This window comes from Natator depressus, chromosome 4, assembly GCF_965152275.1.
Source record: "Natator depressus isolate rNatDep1 chromosome 4, rNatDep2.hap1, whole genome shotgun sequence".
In the NCBI taxonomy this organism is placed as follows: Eukaryota; Metazoa; Chordata; order Testudines; family Cheloniidae; genus Natator; species Natator depressus.
In genome coordinates this window covers 126,056,804-126,070,782 of record NC_134237.1, presented here as the reverse complement: position 1 = coordinate 126,070,782, position 13,979 = coordinate 126,056,804, and positions in this window count along the sequence as shown.

Sequence of the window (13,979 nt, the reverse complement as noted above, 5' to 3'; positions counted from 1 at the left end):
ATAGAAACTGTTTCCTGTTTGTATCCTACTCTGTTCAGGAAAACAGCACCTAACGTACATTCTTTGTAATTAAACAGGATTGCATCAAAGAAATATTTAACTCCATCATCGATTTCTCACCCTAACAGAAACCACCAACAAAGCCCCGAATATTGGCTAATCACTCAAGCTAGAAAGGGCAAACTCTATTTATATTTCAATAGCACCTACAGGCTTCAATCAAGATCAGTGTCCCATTGTGCTAGGAACTGTACAAACACACAGTAAGAGACTATCCCTCCCCAAAGAGGCTAAGTGGAGAAGGCAGGTGTATGGCAGGAAGAGAAATAGTGGCACAGAGATGAGGTGGTTGGCCCAAGGCCATCCTGCAAGTCAATGAGAGTGCCAGAAGTAGGACCCAGGTCTTCTGAGTCCCAGTCTAGTGCTTTATTCATTAGACTATGCTGCCTCTTGAGCTCACACCTCAAGATTATCTTCCTATCTTCTAGGAAATCTATGCAAGTATATTAAAACCTGTTTGCACATTGACTGTGGAAGATAATCATTAAGAGGCTCATACTCAAGCACATTTTGAACTTTAAGCCCCTGCACTCATTCAGATGAAATAACAGGAATAGTTTGCAGTGAACTGTAGTGCAAACTCAATATGAAATGTGCCTTTATGCTGGAGACAATTTGACACATGATCCACTTACCATACATGCAGGTTCAAAAGAAATCTGTTCAGAATTGTGCCAAGTTCTGAAAGTATTTTTGATCAATGTGCTTTGGAATTCTGAAGAACATTAATTCCATATCCTATTCTCCAAAATGTCTGCTTTAGACACAATTTATGAGCATACTTGTCAGGATATATTTAAAACCCTTTTGATTTCCAAGTACAGGAATAAAACACATATCACTACCACCTTCCTTAACATATTAGGATATAAATCAAGTGAGAGTCAGGGTTTTGTTAACTAAGGAAAACCATTGCATTTAAAAAGAGAGTTAAGGACATATTTAACGGTGTACAACGTCTCAAATTCCTTTCTGTCAAGAGCAATTTAAAGGCGATTGTCCTGAGGTATTGAAAGTAATGCACACTTAACACTTGGAAGTTAAGTCTACTTCTTTACCCTGTCTAGTTCTCATATGTAGCCTAAAAGGGTAGGGATCTATTGGCTTCTTGTCCAAACTATGTGAAAATGTCTTAGGAGAAACAATTGGAAAAATAATCTGAATTTATCAGCAATCTTCATCTGTACAGTTTAGGGTTATCCTAAGGTACTCAGCCCCAGAGTATCTATGGGGCTGTATTTTATTGGAGATACTGCTTCATGCCCCCTGAAATGCACAGTAATCCTGCAACAAATGTCAAGTTTTACTGATTAGCCAGGTTACACCAGACCTAAGGGAGGGTTGTCATATAATGTGGACGCACAACTGGTTGATCACATTCGAAGAGTATTTATCAGTGGTTCACTGTCAAACTGGGAGGCCGTATCTAGTGGGTGTCTGTGAAGGGTTCACTTTCATCAGGTGGCGCCTCCTGTGGCTGCTCTGGGGAATCAACTCTTGCCCAGTCTAACACCCTCTTCTGTTGGTTACCGAGGAGCTGACCCCTCTCTCCTTCTTCAGGACTCAGCCTCTCAGCCAGGTCACTATGTAGTACTCCCCTTCCAGGGTAACAAAGTCTCTCCAGACCAGCTGTCCAGTAGGCACTCCTGTACCACTTCCCAGCAGGTGGTAGAGGAGCCCAGCCCACCTTCCCTCCGCCACCGAGTTCCATCTCAGGGACCGTATATCAAGCAGCCAAGTACTGCACAGTCCTAGCCCTTGCTGCTCTTTCCCTGGGCTTCTTCCTATTCAGTTTCTTTCCCCACAACTCCTCTGGGGTGGACCCTTCTTCCAGGACTAGAAGCCTTATTCTCCCTTTTGGGTTTTCACTTCTCCTTCGCTCTGCTTCCAGAGAGGGACTGCAGACTCTCTCCCTACAGCCCCTTTCTGCTGCAAGCTTCCTGGCTTTATAGTCCAGCCTGCTGCTCTCCAGCTGGACTTCTTGTTCAGTGAGGCCTGGCTCTCCCTCCAGGTACAGCCAGGTACTCTAATTGACCCCTCAGGCCCACATTAACTCCGTTACGGCCTGTTCGGGATGCACACCCCATCACAGTGTCCCACCAGAGGGAGTCCTGGATTGGGTGCAATTCAGTATTTTCATTAATGGCTTGGATAATGGAGTGGAGAATATGCTTAGAAAATTTGAGGATGACACCAAACAGGGAGGAGTTGCAAGCACTTTAGAAGACAGGATTAGAATTTAAAATGACCGTGACACATTGGAGAATTGGTCTGAAATCAACAAGATGAAATTCAATAAAAATAAGTGCAAAGTATTAAATTTAGGAAGGAAAAGTCAAATGCACAAACACAAAATGGGGAATAACTGCCTACATGGTAGCACTGCTGAAAAGGATCTAGAAGTATAGTGGATCACAAATTTAATGACTGAACAATGTGATGCAGTTGCTAAAAAGGCTACTATTCTGAGGTGTTTTAAACAGGAGTGCTATACGTAAGACACTGGAGGCAATTGTTCCACCCTATGTGGCACTGCTGAGGCTCCAACTAGAGCACTGTATAATTCTGTGTGCCACAGGTTAGGAAAGATGTGGACAAACTGGAGAGAGTCCAGAAGAGAACAACATAAATGATAAAAGGGTTAGAAAACCTGACCTATGAGGACAGGTTTAAAAAAAACCGCGTATGTTCAGTCTTGAGAAAAGACGACTGAGGGGGGACCTGATAACAGTCTTTAAATATGTGAGGAGGGTGATCAATTGTTCTGCATGTCCACTGGAGGTAGGACAAGTAGTAATGGGCTTAATCCCCAGTGCGGGAGATTTTGGTTAGATATTAGGGAAAACTTTCCATCTATAAAAGTTAGTTAAGCCATAGGCGCTGACTTCTGCTGGCGCCGGTGGGTGCTCGGACCCCCCCCCATGCCTGGCCCTGCCCCAGCTGCACCCCTGCCCCGCCCCTATTCAACCCCTTCCCCAAAGTCCCTGCCCCAACTCCGCCCCCTCCCTGCCCCTATTCCAACCCCTTCCCCAAATCCCCATCCTGGCCTCTTCCTCGCCTCCTCCCCTGAGCGTGCCATGTTCCCGCTCCTTCCCCCTCCCTCCCAGAGCTTTGTTACGCCGCAAAACAGCTCTTCTGTGGCGGTAAGCGCTGGGAGGAGAAGTGGGGACACGGCACGCTCAAGGGAGAAGGCGGAGGTGAGGTGAGCTGGGGCGGGGAGCTTGGCTGCCGGTGGGTGCAGAGTACCCACCAATTTTTCCCCATGGGTGCTTCAGCCCTGGAGCACCCACGGAGTCAGTGCCTATGAGTTAAGCTCTGAATCAGGCTTCTAAGAGAGGCTGTGGAATCCCCATCTATGGAGATTTTTAAGAAGAGATTTGTCAAATACCTGTCAGGGATGGTCTAGATGTACTTGGTCCTAACTCAGGGCAGGTGAATGGACTTGATGACTTCTCAAGGTCCCTCCCAGCTCTACATTTCTGTGGTTCTATGACTCCACTTGTCCTTTGAGATGTTGACACAGGAGACAATGGGAGTTAAGAACACAGCATCTGAAAGGATCAGGCCTTATTAAACTTTTGCACTTCATCTCCAACACACAGAAAAGTGCTTATCTGTACCATTCCTTTCTTAGCTCTTTCGGTAGGTGTCGAATAGTACCACTCAGAAACAGAATATTGCATTGCACAGAAGACGAAAATTCAGAGAAAGTGGAAAAACTGCACAGACACTTGACGGTGGGATGGAAATTGTTGAAATCATGGTGGAATTCCTCAAACTGGACAGTCTCTACATAAAAGAATAAATGGACACAAATCAGACGTCAAGAATTATAACGTTCAAAAACCAGTCGGAGAACACTTCAATCTCTTTGGTCACTCGATTACAGACTTAAAAGTGGCAATTCTTCAATAAAAAAACTTCAAAAACAGACTGCAAGGAGAGACTGCTGAATTGGAATGAATTTGCAAACTGGATACAATTAACTTAGGCTTGAATAAAGACTGGGAGTGGCTGTGTCATTACACAAAGTAAAACTATTTCCCCTTGTTTATTTCCCCCCTACTGTTCTTGTCAACTGCTGGAAATGGCCCACTTTGATTATCACTACAAAAGGTTCCCCCCCCGCACCCCCGCTCTCCGGCTGGCAGTAGCTCACCTTTCCTGATCACTCTTGTTACAGTCTGTATGGCAACACCCATTGTTTCATGTTCTCTGTGTATATAAAAATCCCCCTACTGTATTTTCCACTGTATGCATCCGATGAGGTGAGCTGTAGCTCACAAAAGCTTACGCTCAAATAAATTGGTTAGTCTCTAAAGTGCCACAAGTCCTCCTTTTCTTTTTGCGAATACAGACTAACACGGCTGTTACTCTGAAACCTGTCATTTGGCTTTGTAACTTTTTCATTACATATATGCAAGGTTTTAAAACAAAACAAAAAATCAAGTCCCTGCTCCTTTTTCTGTGATCCCGGGTCAGAATATGTTACAGGAGCATTAATGCCTGGAATTGAGTTGCACAGCGCATCAGTGTCTACTCTTTTACGAGTCACATGTGAACACAGATATTTATTTCTTGTGATCAAAGGTGAAAATTGGTCTATGAGTAGCATGTTGTCTTTGCTGTTAATCGAAGAGAATAAAGTGTGGAACCCTGAGCACATTCACAGGATTTTATTAATTCAGACATATAGCAAGGCAGGGATGTCATTACTTGCAACGTGAAAATATACTGTTTTCCCAACCTAAGCAGAATTTCCAGGAAAGAGAAGTCTTACAAAGAGATAGGACAGTCCATCCAACCCAAGTCAGGGTCTCTGGGAGAAAACCTGTACCTCCCATCTGAGTCTGAGCTAGTCTGACCACCTTTACATCCCTTCTGGGGTATTCCTCAGGGGCTTTGCAGACATGGTCCTCCCAGAACCACAATACACCATGACTCCCAGCAGCCACTTAGGAGCGAAATACCTTTGTGAATCTGGGTCTAAGTCACATGGTTTTCATTGTGGGGATGTGGAAATGGGGTGCAGTGGTCCCACAGGATGCTCTCTGCTCCCTCCTGAGTCCATAAAAATCACCTCCGTGTCAAGCCCAAGTGTTTTAGGCTCCTTGGCTCTGAAGGGAAGGCCAGGAGTGAGAAGATTTGGGACAGTGGAGCAGCTGTATTCTGGGGTATGGTCCTCTCTGAGCAGAGGCAATATTAGTTCGTTCATTAGTTAATGACTCATTAGTTAAAACTCTAGACACTATTAAATACTGCTTTGCTATCCATTTGGAGAGGGAGAGCGACATTACAGCCTTGCTACCATGAAGTGGGGTGCTCGCCCTCACTGAGGAGCCAGCTCCCCACACGATGGTAACATCTACACCCTCGCCCACATACACAGAGTCCCTGAATCTCCAGTGTTCAAAGACACGGTCTTCTGCTTCCTTAATGGCTCCCCAAACCCATCTTCTGAGGCGAGCAGTCAAGGAAGTTCTGTGAGGTTCACCTCACTGAGTCTGCATGACTTTGTTCCTTTCCCATAGGCTTTACCCCATGGGAAAGTAAAAAAAGCCCCTATGTTCATGGTTTAAAGGGATATTCTCTGTCAAATTTGGGTTTGCATAGAAAATAATTGTTTACAAACCCAGAATCTTTCAGAAAAGTTCCGACAAGTTTAGAAAAACAATAGAAAGAAAGAGGTTTTTAAAATAACCATTCCACAGCAATATTTGTGACCCAAACACTGAAGCCGTGTGCTAATGCCCGAGGGCCTGCAATTGATCAGAACTAGTAAGAGAGAGTGTCGGGCACAGCCTTAAAAGTGTAAATTTAAACATGCTGCAGTTTTGGCAATGGTGCCCGTCCCATTCTAAACAGAGAGTACTGCACACTGAGCACGGTTTGCAGAATCAGTTACCTAATCTAGCGCCCTAGGCTAGATAGAACTTGACATGGCCCAGGGAGAGAAGATAATAGGCAAGGAGGTGGAAACAAGAGAGAGAGAATTACACAGGATAAGGTAATGAGATTACTAACTTTTGCATTGTATGCCTCATAGTGTAGTAGTTTTGATAGCTCCCAGGAGCATGATTTAGGTGCTGTGCTGTGCCGAACAGACAGGCCCAGCCATGCCAGTGCCATATTTATTGTTATAACTTTATTTATTAAGTTAGCATGAGAGCATTTGTATACTGATTGATTGCCGTTTCTTTTCTGGCTAATCATCCACACAGCACAATCCTGACCCCAATGTTGTTATAAAAAGGAATCTAAAAAGTGACTACGGATTTCCTTGACTAAATGATAAGTACCAATACGTCACTTTATAAAATCCTAACCTCATTCAAATTGGTTTCCTCAGGACTGACTCACTGCTATTTCCCTAAGCAACGGTCACAGCTGGATCCCAGTGCAATACTTCATAGTAATAATTGCATTTATTCTTGCTGTCAAGGAAACTCAATTGACGTTTTTTGGAAACCCACCCTATTACCTTTGGCAGCTTGCAAAAGTCAATTTTATTCAACGAAATGGCTCATGTGCACACTCTCAAAGGCCCCAGACTTACATTTTTCACTGGAAATCTCACAGTAACGGGTTGTCTTTGTTCTTAGCATCCAGGAAACACATTTTAGTGTCTGCTGTTATAAAAAGCCCTGCTATTACCTGCCAAAGCCTGCAGAAGTAAATTATCTTCACTCAGATAAGCATCTGCACACACTGCAGAGTGAATGGAAAGAAAGGCTCCAAAGGTGCAATGAATGCATCCTTACACAAAGCTGTCCCTACTCTCCTGTGGTGCTGTGCATCTACCAGGGGGTCGGGGGGAAGCAAAGCTATGATCCTGCCCTCCTCTGCACCAGCCTGCAGGGCAGCACTATTTAATGGGGGGGAGTGAGGGGGGAAGGCTGGCTACACACTATTAAAGGAGGTGCAGTAACAGCCACACACATCCTGCCTACCTGAGAGCCCCATCAGATGAGCACACACCATGACCAAGAATGCTTCCCCGTGGTCAACCAGTGGTTAGGTGGCTCCATGTTTCTTCTTACTATGGGCTGTCCCCAAAAATCACCATCCAGCTCTATTTGATGTAGCACCATTCATACCCTTCAGTATCCCCACTTTAGAGGTCTCACCTCGGGATTCTTCCTCCCAACCCCCAGAGAGACTTCCTCCCGGTTCAACCTCTGCCTACGCATACCCTCTGGCCTCTCTTCCTCACACCCCCACCTCTCAACCCAGAAATATTCTTCCTTCTCTCCAAACTCTCCCTCCACAACATTAGTCTCTCAGAATTCCTCCCCATATCCCATGTGCGGTCTCTTTCCCACCTCCCTTATCTTCGGAGCATCTCCTTCCCAGACTGCACCTCTACTGGTCACCTCTCACCCTGGGTTTGGCCAGAGAGTCCCCTGATTTTTACTACCCATCATCTCCTCAGCTCAGCCACCCTTCCCTAGGCTCTTCATCCTGGCAAGGCTTCCCTCTTCAGTGTGCACTGGCTGCCCATGCTATCCATCTCCCTCCCCATCCACCTCCAGCAATCCTTGCTATCCTGTCTCTTAGGTGTGTGATAGAGACAGTAGATATCCACAGGCATTAGGTAACCGCTGCCAGCAGGAGACAGCAGGGGAGTAGCTAGACTTCTGAAGGAAGGCGATTTCTGAAGGCAAACCTGAACCACAAGGGGACAAAACTCCCCTCCCGGAGGGTTTTCAGTTTCCTCCCCTGTAGAAGTCCAGGAAGGATTTTGCAACACATTTTCAGAGGAAGATTCAGAGAGAGCTCAGAACGGCTGACAACTTCCATGAAAGGTTTTGCACTTGGAACAGGAAACGGGCCTGATGGATGTGGTGCATACCAATGCCCCTAGATTCAGTTGTAATCCACCACTGGGCCACAGTCTTGAGTTTCTATTTGTCTTAAATTATTATTACAGACACTGCTTCTGTATCCCACATGTGGCCCCGGTCCCAGCCTGTGCCTAATCAGCAGATGATGGGAGTCTATTACAGCCCCAGCTAGGGAGCGATGCCTCTTTATCTCACATTTTGAGCTAGATCTGGGGTGTGGGTCAGCTAAGAGACAGCAATCGCACATACTATTATCAAACTTCTACTAGCACTATTCTACCCCATCTGAGAGGCTCGGACATTTCAGAGCAGGGGTCCATTTAAGTGTGTGGAGTAAGTGAGCACCCCCTGGGGAGAAGATCTGTGTTAAATGAATAAGTTCAACGAGGTCTGTTTCCCCATCCCCTCCCCCACAGAATAGTGCAGGCCAGACTCGGTCCACCTCCTGGGCAGCTGCTGCAGGAGTGGGGAAGTTATATGGCGCTTATGCCTCCCACAGCCATAGCAGCTCTTTCCCCTGCTCTGTGGGGACTGCTTCTGGCCAGCACTGCTAGCCAGCCCCGAAGGGGCACAGAGAGCTGGGAAGGAGGCAGATCCCTGTCAGGCTCAGAAGGCAGTGCGCTTCAGAAGTTGCCTGCCGGTGCTCTCAAGAGCTCAGGGGCAGTTTGTTTGCTAGAGAGTCAATGCCCCTAGGAGCTTCTTCTGCACAGCTCTAAGCCTGCTGCGGCTTCAAGGGACAACGGAGACCTTCAGCCTCAGGCTAGCCAAGAAGCACCATTTCCCAGTTCATTTACAAGGAAAGTTAGACGTGCGAGATCTTGCCGGGACTCCCATAGACCACGAGGCTTCTGTATGTTTTACCTATTACCAGCCTGTAGAAAGAGGCTTGTTCACCTTCAGCAAAAGCACAAAGGAACAAAAAGTAGAGCGTGCCATGCTGTGTGCGTCTGCTAAGCAGGGAAGGGCAATTTGAGCAATAAACTTTCAAAAATTCTTTCCTCCTTTGTGAAAAGTCTTAACTGGTTCTTTCTATTGCTGCCATTCCCTCAAAGCCATGGAAATTCATAGACAATATCCCACGGCATTGCAAGTCCAAGTCTCATTTGCACGTGCAATCCATGGTATTTGCAGTGTTGCACCAATGGTGTTTCCTCACTGAAACTATCTAAAAGGAATTCACAGGAGGAAAGAATTTGAAGTTAATTTATATCTGTGCGGAACACCACCCTTCACACAATCTGATCACTGGTGTGTATAAAACAGAGTTCTGTGCTAACCCAAAATCAGATATGAACATTCAGTTTAACATTAATTGCCACCTCTTAGACACCAGAGAAAGATTCTTAGACAAAAAAAAAAAAGTAATAGAACTACTCCACTGAAATAAAGGTACACCTCTAAAACTCATGGGGCTGCAATTTACGGCTCTATTGAGGAGACAGTTAACAGGAGAAAGAGAACCTTTAATAAGATACAGAGGAAGACTACACATGACTTCTGATTCCTATTTGTAAAAGAAATTTGATTTGGTAGATTTGAGTGGCACAAACTGTACTGGTTAAAGTGAGGGGTTAGCTTCACTCATGGAAAGTTTTATTTTTAAAAGAACAGAAATATGGTAATACACTGAGTCAATAAAGACATCTCAAGACTGAGAACTGGCAACTGGCAATGTTTTTCCCCTGTAAAATGTTGTCTGGGGGGAATTTAAACTGAATAATTCAAAATGACATACCTCTAGACCTTTTCTTAAAAGAGGAAAAGACATTATTTCCACAGAGTACATTTTTCCTCCCCTAGTTGGCATAACCAGAAGCAGAATTTCTTCAGAAAGAAAATATATCAAATATTTAAGATAAATATGAAAAGTTTTTTTAGCAATCCATATGCTTTTGTGTAGCAGTCCATTATAGAGGAAGCTTCCTGCTTCCCCCAGAGGTCTGAAGGCATCTGGGAGAAATTAAGCGGAAAACATACTGGTATTAGAAAATAGTAACAAATATATTTGGAGAGCAGTACTGGGTTGCTCACTTCGCTTGAACCTGACCATTACAAAATATTCCAAAGCTGCACAAATGTTCCCTCTGTAGCTTTCATTATTAGTATTATGGCAGTGATGGTGCTAGAGACTTTCCAAACGTATAGGAGAAAAGTCCCTGTCCTGCAAAGCTTAAGCAAGCCAACTGCTCTGTGACTAGTCAGTTCAATGAAAGTCAGTCCCACTTTGCCTCGCAGCTGCTTGCTTTAGCGAGACTTAGCAGAACACCCCTAGAAAAGTGTCACCACCACATAGGGTGACCAGACAACAAATGTGAAAAATCGGGAGGGGGGTGGGGGGGTAATAGGAGCCTATACAAGAAAAACACCCAAAAGTCAGGACTGTCCCTATAAAATTGGGACATCTGGTCACCCTACCGCCACAGATGTCCCCCACCCCCAATCCAATCCATAGATGCCCCTCTGGGGGGCCAGGAAAGAGAGAACCAGGTGGAGAGCTGTTAGTGGAGGATTATTCTCCCCTCTGGAGGCAGTGGATATCATGGATGGGGTTGGTGTTGATAGCAGCACGATTTTATGCCCGGAGCTTGTGTCCCCTTCAATGAGATGTGGCTGGGCAATGGCACCATAACACCTAAAGAAGCCATGCTGAAAGGGAAGCCCTAGAAGAACAGCATAAAACAGAGCAGTCCTCTGTTGCTCCTGTGTCTGGGGAGTCCTTTCCCTTGCAATACCCAGCACCTGTACAGTTGGAGGTGATGCCTCCTGCCTCTCATGTAATTAAGTCACTCCCCCCATGAGGGGGCAATTAGTTGTAAACGGCAGTGGTCCTCTCAGATGTTCCTGGCTCCTCTCTCCCTGTCAGTTTTTCCATGGGGAGGGGCAGGGGGAGAGGGAAAGAGTGAAATGGCCCTAAATTTGAAATGAAGGAACAGCAATGTTGCTGTTGGCTGCTCTGAGGAGATTCCTTCTTGTCACACCCATAACCCTAATACTTGACGACAGCCCGGTCTATCATCAGCCAGAATCCAAGCATACCCTATCTGTATGCGGCTTTCATTTTTGTAGGTTTTTTCTCTTTTGGGGTGGATTTATGCCCCTTGTCCATTGACATTCAAGATTTGAGGGTTTTTTAAAAAATAAAAATATATATTTGGGAATCCTTCTGGAAGACAGATGCTTGAAATGTAAGATTGTTACGGATCAGACTTAACACAAGGAGTCACACTTGCTTCTGGGAATGGGCGAGCTTTCCAAGACGTGTTTCCAATGGTACATAAGGCTGGAAAAGTTGACCTAAAAATTCACCATTTAACTCAATCCTAGAAGTAAAAAACGGACACTCTGTTAAATACAGTTGAAGCTGAGAGGAAGTGAGGGGGTGGAATAGGAGTTGAGGTATTTTGCCTTCACTAGCTAATGCCCTTCTATCATTCCAGCCTTCACAGGGTCTCAAAAAACTTTTTTTTTTAAAAGGATAACCATGCCTGAAAATTAAAGCTCTTTGAAGTCCTTTCTTTATTCCCCCCCAAAGTAATAGAAAATGCTAAATCTGGAAATTTGTTTTTCATGGAAGTAGAAACCTGTAGTTTTATATTCCAAAATGTAGTGAGTAGAATTTGGTTTCTACACATGGAATTGTGCCCCCTAATTAACAAATTCCAGATTAAATGCCTATTCCAAAACTGAAGAGTGCTTTCTCCATCTGTAAAATGATAAGACAACAGATCCTGTTACACAGTCAACATGTACTGTTGTGATAACTGAGCCTAAAAGTTTACCCTACATTCAGTTGTAAAAAGTATATGATCTTATGGATTATAAGAGGTTACAATAACCTAAAACAACAAATGTCTGTCAAGTTGCTTTCAATAATGAATGTTATAAACAGGCACAAGAGAACCAGACAGAAAGACTAAGTTAGTCCAAAGGAAAAATAGGCCTTGTTGATATAATTCAAGGACTATGCTGAAACCATGGCTGGTTTTAAAAAAAAAAAAAATTAAAAAAAAAAATGGAACTGGCAATTTATGTACCGAAATAGGTGTGTTGGATATTAGGTCTAACTGGTGGACAAAATAGTGAGGGAATGGGCTATTTTACCAATCACTCCCTATTTTAGTCCTTAAAGAAACAAACTTAGGAAGGAAAAAAACAGAAGGACAGACAGAGGCTACTGGAGAGAGTTTCACCATAATGGCTGCGACCCTCACCATCTCCTGAGAACCCAGACCTTCTTTGTCCTAGTCCTGAGGGTTGCCCTGACATTGCCACCTCTACCAGCTCTGTCTAAATCCCAATCTGAGATGAAATGGGATTGGACTTTAACAACAGCAGCTCCAGACCATCTCATCTAACGTCTTCTCTTTTACCCCAAAAGGACAGTTATCACCATTTTTGTTACCTTCTAAGAAACTGTCAAACAAGAGAGTGGGAGGCTTCCTTCAGAAACTCTTTCTTGCTAAAGGGAAAGGGAACAAGGGGTGTTCTTATATGAAAGGTTTTTTGACGCTTTACATTTCAACTGCTTTGATTGTTTATCTTTCATTTCTGTATTGTTACTAAAAGGTGAAAGATTTTTAATGGTGTGTTTGCCACGGTAAAAATAAGCAGGCTGAGGTTTCTGTGTACCAAACAAACTGATTAACACTCTTTAATGCTGGACAGTGACTGGGTTATTTGAACATTTTTGGCTCATTTATTTCATCTAATTTAATACAACAATACCCACCATTATTCTCTACTCTAGAATGGGAAAATGTGCTAATCTGGATGGTACTATATTTGTTAACTCAAACAGTGTCCATTTTACCAACTGGTACTTAATCTTAACATCTCCTGTTAATGTTCACAAACTGCTTAGGAAATGAAAGCCGCTATATAAAGACTGATTTATAATTTGACCATTCAGCTAACGGGGTTGCCTGACAAAAGAGATGTGTCTTGTGTCATGATCAGAAGGTTATACGAATTGGTCTAAGCCTGTTCTCTGGTGGTTGCCTTCCATAGGGCTAGTTTTCCTTTAGATGCAGCTGTCATGGAGAAGGGAAGAGCTGGTTTTAGAAGTAGCTCTTACTGCACCAGCCCAGGAAGGGAAAGCTAGGCATATTGCTTACCTAAGTCAGGGAGGAGAAAGGTCCCAATCCTTCCCCTTTTAGTTTTAACAACCATTGTGCTAAGTGGATCAGTCCACTAAGGAATTTGAAGATAAGGACTGGAACCTTGAACTGAACCCAGGATTGATCAGTAGCCAAAATAAGGCGCAGAATATTGGTACTTTGTGTTCCTGTTGCTCTGCTCCACTTAGCATAGGAGCTGGTGAAACTTCCAAACTCTGTGGGTGACTCTGGTTCAGACTAAAGTGGCAAGAGCATGGATCAGTATGGTTAAGTCCATTTAGGAGATAAGGAGGCCTAGTCTTGAACTTCCAAGAGACTCTGGACACTACTGCTACCTGGTCTTCCTTGAATAGGTGAAGGACGCCTTAGGACTGCAAGGTTCCACACTGCTTTGATATTTGAAGGCAGAGATGCCTCAGAGGCCAAGGTGACATTTCTTGCCTGTTTCTCCAGATGCGTCTCCCTTTTCCTGCCATTTCCTTCCATTTCCTTATCCAGCTGGAGCTGGAAACAGTAATTTTTCATCTAGAGTGAAGTGTTCCTTTAGATCATGGAACAGCAGGGAGTCCAGTCTAGAAGAGATGATATCGAGCAAAATAGAGTTCTTTAGATCATGGAAGTAGTTTAAATACTAGAATTGGTTTGCTCCTGTAGGGCCTGATCTTGCAAGATTAGGATGCTTATGGGTTCTGAGTAAATCTGGCCACAAATCAAGTCTGTTTTGGAAAAAAAATGTGACGTTTCAAAATTTGTTCTGCTGCAGAACAAAAACGAGACTTTTGAAATGTCACAAAAAAGCATGATAGACCAACCCACTACAGAACTGCCAATAGCCAAGTGATTAGGGAACAACTCACCTGGGATGCGGGAGACCCACATTCAAGTCCCTGCTCCCAGTCACGTAGAGCAGGGACTTGAATCTCCCACATCCACAGGTGAGTCCCCTCCTCACTGGATT